Source organism: Vanessa cardui, chromosome 24, assembly GCF_905220365.1.
Source record: "Vanessa cardui chromosome 24, ilVanCard2.1, whole genome shotgun sequence".
NCBI lineage: Eukaryota > Metazoa > Arthropoda > Insecta > Lepidoptera > Nymphalidae > Vanessa > Vanessa cardui.
In genome coordinates this window covers 7,150,285-7,161,320 of record NC_061146.1, presented here as the reverse complement: position 1 = coordinate 7,161,320, position 11,036 = coordinate 7,150,285, and the positions used below count along the sequence as shown (strand labels likewise).

The 11,036-nt window shown below is 35.7% G+C and overlaps 1 pseudogene; it reads left to right on the top strand.

Annotated features, from left to right (window-relative positions):
* Window positions 1–2,458: 2,458 nt before the first annotated feature.
* Window positions 2,459–4,187, top strand: LOC124540152 (annotated as a pseudogene).
* Window positions 4,188–11,036: the final 6,849 nt, after the last annotated feature.

Here is an 11,036-nt window from a genome sequence, read left to right as displayed (position 1 = left end):
ATAAGAAATATTAATGTTTAAACTTAAAATTCAAGCTAAAGCCAAATACATGAATAAAAGATTCTATTTCAAACAATAATTTTCTTTCTTACTTTAGATAGTATAACTCTCCCAATATATTATAAATAAATAATATAAAAATGAAAGAATTGAATTGAAACGGATAAAAATAACATTTGTCCATACTACATTTTTTAACTTTTAATGCGAAGCTTAAGGAGCCCGTGGAGCTGTGGTTACCGCGTTCGGCTTCGATTGAGGTTAAGAAACCTTTGCAATTGCAATCACGGTCACGGGTGGGTGACCAAAAACTTTTCATCTCAAGCTCCTCCGTGCTTCGGAAGGCATGTTAACCCGTTGGTCCCGGCTGCATTTGCAGTCATTAGTACCCACCAATCCGCACTGGGCCCGCCATAAGGAAGGCCAGTGCCCAAGCAGTGGGGACAGTAAATGGTTGATATAGAAGGCAAATTTGAGGGAATAGACTGGTAAAAATTCAAGAAAAGCATGCACTTGTTCATCCAGTTAACTCGAGTTACGTAACTCGAGTTCAACCCGAGTTATGTGGATTTTAACTCGGGTTAAATGCATGCACTAATTTTCTTGTTAGGGTTATTCAATAACCCTAACAAGAAAATTAGCCGTCGAGTCTTCCTTGAAGCCTTAGCATACGATTTGATCAATCCGCAACTTAGACGACGGGCTCTCATTTCATCCTTCTCCGCAGAAGCATAAGACTCAGGCTCACCGAAATATGCAAATTAGATGGATCCGAGTCTGCAGCAACATCTAACAATAATAAAGTAGGTCGTTGTGGATACTGCTCTTCAAAAAAAAACCGCAAGACACGTTACAACTGTGCCACCTGCAAAAAATACTTTTGTTTGGAGCATGCTGTAACCGTATGCCCTGATTGCTATGACGAGGCTCAAAATTAAGTCAAACATAGATAAATATGTTTATTGATATGTTTGTTGTTATTAATAAGAAGTTTAATTTGTTTTTAAAAAGAAGTTGAGATTATTTTTAATTTTTTAGTACTTAAGAAAATAATCTCAAATTTTAAGACTGATTTGTGATAAAACTATAAGTCGGTAAAATAATTAATAAAATAACTTTTAGTTATGCTGTTTTGTTTCATTACATCCTAAACTTTAAAATAATAGTAATAATTTATGTGTTTCTTGTTAAAAAAAATATGTTGTAGGGGTACAAACTATCGGTCTGTAACACCGTGCGCGAGTATAGGTGTTACAAAAATTGGCGCGAGTATAGGAAGGTTAAAAATATACCTCTTATAGCAAGTGTAATGCGTCCTTTTATTGTATCACTAGATAAGGAGTTGATAAAAAAGATGTTATAGTTGTTCTATTTCACGAAGTCCGTTTGACTATGAATGTTGTAAGGTCTGTACGTGCACACTGTTTTAGTGTGCGTAACCTCGGAAGCAGTGTTGCCACCTTGGCGATATTGTCACTAAATCTGGTGATTTTTTATTGTTCGTAGCGATATTTTTCTTGACTTTTATTTTTTAGTGATTTTTAGCGATTTTTCAACCAGAATCTGGCAACACTTTTTTCCAATGGGGAATCCCCTACATTGTTCCAATAATAACAATGTAGGGGATTCCCCAATCCTGAATGCTCCCATTCATTAGTCTTTCGTTTCTTATTGTTTCGTCATTCTATTCATTTCTTAAGTGAATTCGTTTGTAATTTTTCGTGTCCCGTAAAAGAATAATAAGGTACGTGACCCAAATAAGGCCTATTCCCTAATAAGGCCTATTTTTAAAATTCCCGCTTTGCGATTTCATTTTTCCCGCCGAATGCTCAAGGTTTATGCGTGTGCGTATATTACGCACACCAACGCAGTACTCTCGCTACTCGCTCTCGCTCGGGACGAGAACGCGTTGCGAGTAGCAGTCGAAAACTGTCATAGCGCGGAGCGCTTGCTTGTTTTTATAAAATTAAAGCCGAGAAAACATTGTCTGTTTACGTTTCAGATATCTAGAGGTATGTTCTCTTTTGTTTTTATGTTCTTGTGTTTAATTATTTAAAGTTATATACGACTTAAAAGGTTATATTGTTAATGGTCTCTAAATAATAATTGTTTTATGTGTACTCGTGGTATGCCTTAATAAAGCCTACGAAAAACACGTGTAGGCCTTATTTGGACTATCAGTTATATGTGTTATATTTTTTTAAGTATATTGATTTAAAATGTTTTGCTTTTAGTTAAAATATGGAAGAGGGTGCATCAACTTCAACAACGTAGAAAAAAAGGGCTCAATGGATGTCTCAACAGATGGAAAATGCTGTCAGGATGGTACAGAGGGGGATATTATCGTCATATGCTGCAGCGTCTAGGTACAATATTCCAAGACGAACCCTAAGGAACCATCTGAAAAGTGGATCCATCAAACGAAAGCTAGGTCGTTCAGCCATATTTACCGCAGAACATGACTGCAAAAATGTTAAGAATTCAAGCTTTTACGTTCTGTAAAATCAAAAACATCCCAAACACCTTCAATAATTCTAAAAATACTGCAGGAAAGAAATGGCTAAGATTGTTTCTCAAACGACATCCTGAATTTGCGCGTCGTAAGGCACAAATGATGAACCCAGCTCGTGAACAAAAGTTGAACAAGCACATTGTAAGCGACCACTTTTCAAAATATAAACAAATTTTAGATAAGCTTGGAATTGAGCATAGACCAGAGACCATATATAACATTGATGAAAAGAACTGCCGCATATCTTTGCATCATCAACAATAAATTCTTACTGTCAAAGGTAAAAAGCGGGTCCATCAAATTGCAAACGAGCATGCTGAAAGTGTGACTGTGGTAGGCTGCGCAAATGTTATTGGTTCAGCTATTCCCCCAATGATTTTATTTAAAGGTAAACGAGAAAAACCAGAATATAAAGATAATTTACCTTCAGGCGCTCTTGTCAAGATGACACCAAAAGGAAGCATGGCGACTAAAACTTTTATTGAGTTTCTTAAACATTTGAATAAGTTCAGAACAGTAGGACCCTGTCTTCTCATATTTGATGGCGCTAAATGTCATCTGGACTTCACTATCGTGGAAGAAGCTGATAAATTAGTCATCACTTTATATTGTCTTCCATCAAACACGACCCACGAACTACAGCCCATGGACAAATCCGTTTATCGTTCTTTCGAGCATCATTGGGATCAAGAGCTTATTAAATACGTCAATCAGCAACCTGAAAGAACTTTAAATAAGACGAGCTTTAATTTTATTTTGTCACAAGTATGGCCTAAATGTATGACCATCAACAATATTGTGAATGGATTTCGTGCAACAGGATTATATCCTTTCAACCCTGATGCTATCCCTGAGGAGGCATTTGCTCCCTCTGTTTTATCAGAACTTCCAAATCCCACAAGTGGCGAGAATGTTGAAGCTGCCGACTCCAGAGAAGTTTGTGTTGCTGAAGAATCCGAAGGTTCCTCATGTACAGATACTGAGAATTTACCGTTATCTTTGCTTTCAAGTAAGTATTGTTCTGAAACTCCACAAAAAGAAGAAAATCACATTGAAACTAAAAGTGAGATTCATGAATTTTTGCCAACTCCGAAATTTAAAATAAGTCAGTCAGCCCCACGAAAGAAATCTTTGAATTATAAGGCTCAAGAGGTCACAAAAGACTTATTTGGTGATGTTAAGAGTTCAACATCGCAGCCCCACACATCAAGACCAACACCGACAGCAATCTCTGGAACTCCTTTGATTAATTTGACCGCAGCAATTTCAACAGCTCCTCAGCAGCCAGAAAATTTGTCTTCAGAAATTGTTCCATCGTTAGCAAATCCTACCGTTTCATCGAAGTCTAAAACTGCGAAATCTAATAGAAAACCTAAGTTAATTAAAACGAAACGTGACAATATGTCTTCATGGTACTGTCCAGCTTGCAAGGAAGATCGGGTTGATGACATGCGGCAATGTCTTACTTGTAATGTCTGGTATCATGAATTATGTGTTGGTTTAACACCAGATGACCAAGAATTTTATTGTTCTGGTGAGTGTATAAAGAAAAAAATAAAAAAGCTGACTAATTAGTATTCCTAAATGCACGATAATGTATTTGTAAGACTGATTAAAACGTCCAAAAATAATAATGAAGATCTCATTATATTTATAATTAATACTAAGGTCATTATGCTGCAATTAAGAAGTTAAAAATGTTTCTTGTTTTCTTAAGGCCTTATAGGATATAGGGTTCCCAATAAGGCCAAAATGACAGTTAAGATTTATTTTTGCCTAGAAGAGCGATTTTTGTTTATTGTTCAGTTTTGTTAACTTTATTATAAAGTTTAATAAATAAATATTACAACTTCAAAGTATTGTTGTATTATTGTTGTAAACTTAAAAGATACGACGAGCTAAAATTAAGGTAGGCCTTAATTGGTGACCTTACCTTACTTCTGAGTGGTGGTTATACAAATTTCTTATATTTTGTTATCGCGAAGTGAAAATCGCTGTAAAATGGAATTGCCGCCAAAAAAAAAACTATACACAAAAATACAGAAAAGAATGGGAACAGGAAGATGAGTTCAAGAGCTGGCTTAAACCTGTACCTGGTGATGATCTGAAGGCGTATTGCTCTTTATGCAAAGCCGAGTTATTGGCAAAAGTAGCGGACTTGAAAAAACATTCTGCAACAAAAAAACATAAGCAGAAATTGCAAATAATATCTAGCAACCGAACAATAGCATTTTCACCAGCTGAAAAGTTATCGACACCCAAATCCCGTAAAGCTGAAGGAATGCTAGCTCTTTACATCACAGAACACAGTGCAGTTTCTAAAATTGACCATTTGACAGATTTAGTTAAATCTGCTTTTTCTGATTCTCAAGCCACAAATGACTTAAAAATGCATCGTACTAAGTGCACTGAAGTTATAAAAAATGTCTTAGCTCCACATTTTATCGAAGAATTGATTAAGGATATAGGACAGCAGAGATACAGCTTAATTATCGACGAATCAACGGACATCAGTACCAGCAAACAACTAGGTATTGTAATCAGATATTTTAGTACAAATCTTAAAAAAAGTTGTTACGTGTTTTTTGGCTTTGGAACCTCTTAAAAGCAGCCCCTGGAATTGTCGAAGCTTTATTTTGTTGCCTACAAAAATACGGACTCGACAAAAATAAGATGGTAGGATTAGGCACAGACAACGCGTCTGTAATGACTGGCATTAATAAAGGCGTATACAGAATACTGAAGAATGACATTCCCAATTTAATACTTATACGATGCACATGTCATTCACTACAATTGGCTGTTTCTCATGCATCGGAACATGCGCTACCAAGAAATATAGAATTTCTGATACGAGAAACTTATAATTGGTTCGCCCATTCCACAAAGCGTAAAAGTGAATATGCAGACATTTATGAAATTATAAATTGTGGCGAAGCTCCATTAAAGATTGTAAGTTTATGTGACACTCGCTGGTTGTCTATTGAACCAGCAGTTCAAAGAATTCTGGGACAATGGGCAGAACTGACTTTACATTTTGGAATCGTAAAAGATCGTTGCTATACGGCTGATATCTTATATGCTATGTATAAGGACAAAGCCAACTATTTATATTTGCTATTTTTGAGAAGCATACTAAATGATGTCCAGATTGCTGTAAAAAGCTTTGAGAGTGAAAATGCAAATCCTCTTCAATTATTAAATGTGTTAATTACACTCTTGCGTTCAATTTGCAACAGGATACTTTTGCCAAATGTAGCAGTTACAGATAAGGACTTTTTAAATATTGACATTGAAAACAATCTTAATCCGGTTCCATACATGGGATACCTCTTCGAATCAGAGAGTGAAAAAACGTCATTAACAAATGATACCTTGTCAACAATAAAACGCCGCTGTATTGATTTTAATGTAAAGTTAGCAAAGGAAATACAACAAAGACTGCCCACAAATTATGCTGTACTGGAATTCATGTCGAAACTTAGCCCAAATACAATTTTATGCCAAGGCAAAGATAATTCAATTTCCGAACTCGCAAAAGAGCTGGGCTACAATTCCAGTGACATTGACAAAATATTACAGCAATGGCATCGTATTTGTTTTGTACACTGGAAGAATACGACCGATGTTATTAAATTTTGGGTTGAAGTACATGACCACAGGAATGCGGCAGGTATAAACGAATTTGGAGAACTGGCTCATCTTGGCATCTCTGCGTTGTCATTACCTCATTCCAACGCTGAAGTTGAAAGAGTATTTAGTGTTATGAGGATCGTTAAAAACAAACTGCGCAACAGGATGGCGAGTCGACTTCTAAACTCCATACTTTTTATTAGAAACCGATTGAAGGTATTAAATGTCACATGCTTCAATTACGAATTGCCAAGCGACGTCATTATGGCTATTGGGAAAAACACTAAATATTCTTTCAAAGATCCACCACAAGCGTCAACATCATCAGCGCCGGTCGCTATGGAGCCTGTAGAAGATACGGATAATAATATTATGGTAGATTTAACATCGGAAATTTTTGAATTTTAAAATTAAGTTAATTTAAAAAAGTATTATGCTAATTTTATAAATTAAGTACTTATTATTTTGATTATTGTAATTACTTATATTTTATAAAAAAATTAGCGACTTCTGGTGGTTTTTTTTTTTCATTAAAAAATTACAAAATCTAGTGACATTTGCCAATTTATCTGGTGACAAAATTATTTTCGAGGTGGCACCACTGCTCGTGAGCGCTCAGTTACGATCGCGACGCGGTCAGAGTCACTAGTGTTTTGTTTCCGCGCTAAAAAAAATCAAAGAGTAACGTCAGCATGGCAAGTAAACGCAGAAAAGTTGTCCACAGTGAGGTAACATTTTTTTTAACTATTGTTACTATTTTTTGTGTGCTATTAAGAGTTTATCTATCTAATATTATAAAATTTGTATTACTTAAATAGGTATTTCGATTTGGTTTTGTTCTAGGGTCGAAGCATGATAGCTAGCGTTTATCATTTCCTGCGAGAAGAGTATGAATTCACAAAATCAGTTGCGGAACCTGTGATTTGTCTCATTTAGGAGATATTACAAGGCGTACAGCTGAGGCTACAGGTGTTTCTATGAAAACTGTTCAACGGATATTAAAAGAAGAGAAGGCATTGCCATCCTGCTCATCAAATTTCACTTCTCCTATGAAGAAAAGAAGAAAGCGGGATAGTAAGATAGAAATAGATAATTTTACAGCCGATGTTGTTCGCAGTACTATACAAAATTTCCATGTCATCCATAAAGAAATTCCAACGTTGGCTAAGTTAAAAACTGTATTAAATGAAAAAATTGCTGTTAATGGTTGTATCGAAACTGTTCGTCAATTGTTATTGAAGTTAGGTTACAAGTGGCGTAAAACCGAGAATAACCGTAAAATTTTGACGGAGCGTCACGATATACAAATGTGGCGTTTAAAATTTTTGAAGAAGATGTCAGAATATCGCAGTCAAGGTCGCGCAATTGTGTACACCGATGAAAGTTATGTCCTTTCAACACACGTGCGAAACAACACCTGGGCACAAAAGAGAGTACAGCATTCTTAAAAAAAATTAGCACAGGCACTCGCTTTATATTAGTGCATGCGGGTACAAAGGATGGATTTATTGAAAATGCTTCATTGATTTATAAAGCCAACTCAACAGCTGGCGATTACCATTCTAATATGAGCTACGATAATTATGTTAAATGGCTAAACGAAAAACTTTTACCCAATTTATCCCCACGCTCTGTCATTGTCTTAGACAATGCTTCATATCACAACACACGGACGGAAAAACTACCGACGTCGGCTACAAAGAAAGCAGACATGCAGCAATGGCTTAGGGATAAGGGTATAGCATTTGAGCAATCTCTCCTTAAATTGGAATTGTACGATATTATAAAAAAACACAAAGATGAACACATAACGTATAAAATTGATGATTTTATTAAGAGCAAGGGTTTTGATGTCATACGTTTTCCCCCCTATCACCCAGAATTAAATGCTATTGAAAATATTTGGGGTATTGTAAAAAATTATATCGCATCAAAGAATATCGAACAAAACATGACGAACATGGAAAGACTGATCTTTGAAAGCTTGAATAGAGTAAGCAGTGAAACATGGCAAAAAACCTGTGCTCATGTTGAAAAAATTGAAAAAGAATACTTAAAATACGTCGACCTGGATTTTGAGTTCATAATTAACTTAGGGAACGATTCTGACGAAAGCGAATCGGAAATTGAATTTGATAGTGATTAAGGGCTGATTTTTTTTTTGTTTCTTCTCTGTAATAAATAAAAATATTATTTACTTTCAACTGTTGTTCTTTTTCTCTGCAACTTATCATTCTAATAGCTAAATATTATTTACTTAAATTGTCTATATAATTTATTAAATAAATATATAATGCGTGTCAGATTTCTTTCCTAACGCTACCTACGTTTACACATACTAGCGCGCCTATCACTACACGTCACTACTACAACCAGAGCCAAACGGACTTCGTGAAATAGAATATCTATACCTATGGCTTTTAGGCATAAATATCATAAGGTGAGTTGTATAATAGATTGTTTGGAAATCGATGTACAAAAGCTTTCGAAGGCCATAAATCAAGCTCTTTCCTGGTCTGATTACAAGAAAGCCAACACAATTAAGTACCTCATATCTTGCACCCCTAATGGTTTAATCAATTATATTTCATATGGTTATGGAGGCCGAATAACAGACACATGCATTGTGGAAACTTCAGATTTCTCAAAATGTTTGCAACCTAATATGTGCGTTATGGCAGATAAAGGATTTAAACATGTGGAAGTGTATTTACGTAAAATGGGTGTGCTATTAGTACGGCCTCCAAGTGTTGTATCTGGAGCCAAGATAACAAAAGCTGAAGCCAAAGAAACTAAACAAATAGCTAGCTTGCGTATTCATGTTGAGCGGGTAATACGTCGATTACGTGAATTCAATATGTTAAAACCACACGCATGTCTTAACTTAAGTTTGGTTAAAGTTCTGGATGATGTAATAACTATAGCCTGTGGTTTAATTAATTTACAAGATTCTCTTGTTAAATTTTTATTTTCTATCCTACACTTTTATATAACAATGGATATACATGGGATTTCCAAAATTATATAATACTTTCAAGTAAACTTGCCATTCATCATCTAAATTTATGCTTATAATTTCTACATTTTTATTAATCGAAAAATTGGGATCTGCAAAACAAAAGTAACATTTTTTTAGTCCACTTAGGTATATTTGCATTTGTATTTGGGCAAGCATTTCTTGCTGGGTTTTCCATTCTTTATATAATTTACATAAGTTATATTGCTTATAGGGCATTTTATCTCCACAATGCTATCTTGACATAACCCATCAGGAGAACCTGCTAGCATTGGGTATATTTGAGAAATGAAGACACCACAATTCTTGATATTTTTCCCTAGTTTCTTGCTATCAATTTCTCTTACCTCATTTTCTAAATATCTACCCCATTTCATGGCTGGTGTATCTGGTATCTTACCCCCCATGATAATAGAAATCAGAGTCCCATCATTGGTCTGGCACCGACTCACTTCGTAAACTTTAGAAGCTGTTACTCTGCCATACCTGAGTTCGTACCAAAGGTTATTTTTGAACTGGTCCTTGGTTTCAGCTTCAATTTTATTAATAAGGTCAACTGTCAAATTGAACAGGGTCTAACAGCACCTAGTGGATGGATAAATGCGGAAATATTCTCCGAAGTTATCCAACATTTCATCAAACACACAAATTCTACATCTGAGAATTTTGATTATGGATAATCATGAATCTCATTTGTCCAATAAAGCCTTAAATTGGTCCAAAGCTGCAGGCGTCAATACATTGCCCCCGAACACTTTAGCAAAGCTGCAGCCTTTGGACGTGGGTATATTTGGTTCTTTCAAGACATACTACAATGCAGTCATAGATTCTTGGCAGGCATAAACGTTTCTATTTATGAAGTCGAGGAGCTTGTTGGAGTAGCGTTATTAAGACAATGACACCCACCTACATAAAAATGCGTTAGAAAATGTGGAATTTCTCCATTTGATCGGAACGTATTCGTTGAAAATTTTAGGCCTAGACTTGTGGCAGATCGACCATATCCAGCTTAAGAACAGAGATTAGATTCTTTTTACTTCTTTACTTCTCGATAATTCTTCTAATTGGTTTTTGCGGCATAACAACAAACATAACTTCGGAGGATCAACAAAGCTGAAAGAAATAATGTATTTTTATACTGAATCCCAACCGGGGAGAGATCTTTAAGGCGTAGAATGTCCCGCTCATATTTAACACAGCACTGAATCAACAGTTGCTGATGCTTTAACTGTAGATTTTGAATCAATGGTCATCCAAGTGTACAAGTATCTTTGTATATACATCGTAAGAACTGAAAACAGTTAAGGATTTCCAATGTATTGTATTTCAAAACTGAATAAGTCTAAGCTATTTTTCACAAATAAAACTACTTGTTTCCATTCAATCTTAACAGGTTACACTACACTAGCAGGATGTTCAAACGTGAAAGAATACGTTAGTAAATAGTAACAAAATTCATGAAGATGACGAATGGCTTCATGCACTTTCAATGTCCGGTCTCCCAAACAAACGAATGATAATAGTGATTGAAAGTAACTGGGGACTTCGGAGCCGGCCCCGAGACCAACCAGCACCCACGGACCAGGAGGACGCTAAGTCACTATAGTACCACTAGCGCAGAACAACACCGCGCCCCACCACCACCAGCGCCACTGCTTACACGGAGCGTTTACGGTGTACATCATTGTCTATCAGGGAAAGGTGAGCCCGTACTGACAAAAAAAAACAATTAGAAAAAAAAATATATATATATATATATATATATATATGACGGAGAAGTATATCCGAGCCCGTTTTTAAAAAACATGACGGCAGCATAGCTGACGTCACGAGTGTCAGGGTTTCGATCATTAACCATCTTCGGTGGTATGAAAT